Source organism: Arachis ipaensis, chromosome B09 (assembly GCF_000816755.2).
Source record: "Arachis ipaensis cultivar K30076 chromosome B09, Araip1.1, whole genome shotgun sequence".
NCBI classification, from domain to species: Eukaryota; Viridiplantae; Streptophyta; class Magnoliopsida; order Fabales; family Fabaceae; genus Arachis; species Arachis ipaensis.
Window position 1 is genome coordinate 142,839,947 of NC_029793.2, and position 756 is coordinate 142,840,702.

At 24.6% G+C, this 756-nt stretch overlaps 1 protein-coding gene across 1 annotated transcript in view; it reads right to left on the reverse strand.

The window, feature by feature from the left end:
- LOC107617348 (protein NUCLEAR FUSION DEFECTIVE 4) overlaps positions 1-756 on the reverse strand; it is a 20,814-nt gene that overhangs the window by 2,526 nt on the left and 17,532 nt on the right. The gene's annotated exons all lie outside the window — the stretch shown is intronic.

Here is a 756-nt window from a genome sequence, read left to right on the forward strand (position 1 = left end):
AATTATTAATATAAAATAATATAAATATACATTAAAAATAAATTAAATTATATATATTTATATATAAATATATTAATAATTAATTTTATTGATTAATTTTAATATATAAATAATATTTTTAATTTACTACTGATTGAATGCGCTAATAAATAATAATAATGTTAAATAATTATGTCGTTGTAACGTCCTTCGTAAAAATGATGTCATAACATTCTCACGGGATGAACTTTTTCAGTTTTCCTCCTCTGTGAAGTTCAAATTTATGATTAACAAGTTATTGTAAAAAGAAAATTGAGCATCAAGAGAAAACGTCACTATCGTGAACATAAATATGAAGCAGATATGCTTAAGTATTAAGATTCATATCCATAAAAAAATTTCAATAACATGGATATTGTAATAAGATGCAAGAGTAAGCAGCGGGATAAAAGAAAGGGAGAGTGTGTGGAGATAATTTTCATATATGATTGTGATGAAATTAAATCAGCATTAGTATGCATAAATAATATATAATCTTTGTCTTTTTCGTCCAGCCTGTGGAAGCAAGCATCTTTGTGTATGTCCCCCAACTTGTCGACCGACATCTTCAACCTCAACCCGAGGGTGTGCCTTCGAATTATGTATAAACTAACGTGTTAGATAAAAATAATTATTTTGATGTTTTTATGTGAAAATTTTAAAAAAAAAATATTAGATGGTTAGGTATATTATTAAACAGTTTAATAGAATATTGTTGATATATTTTGATTATAAATT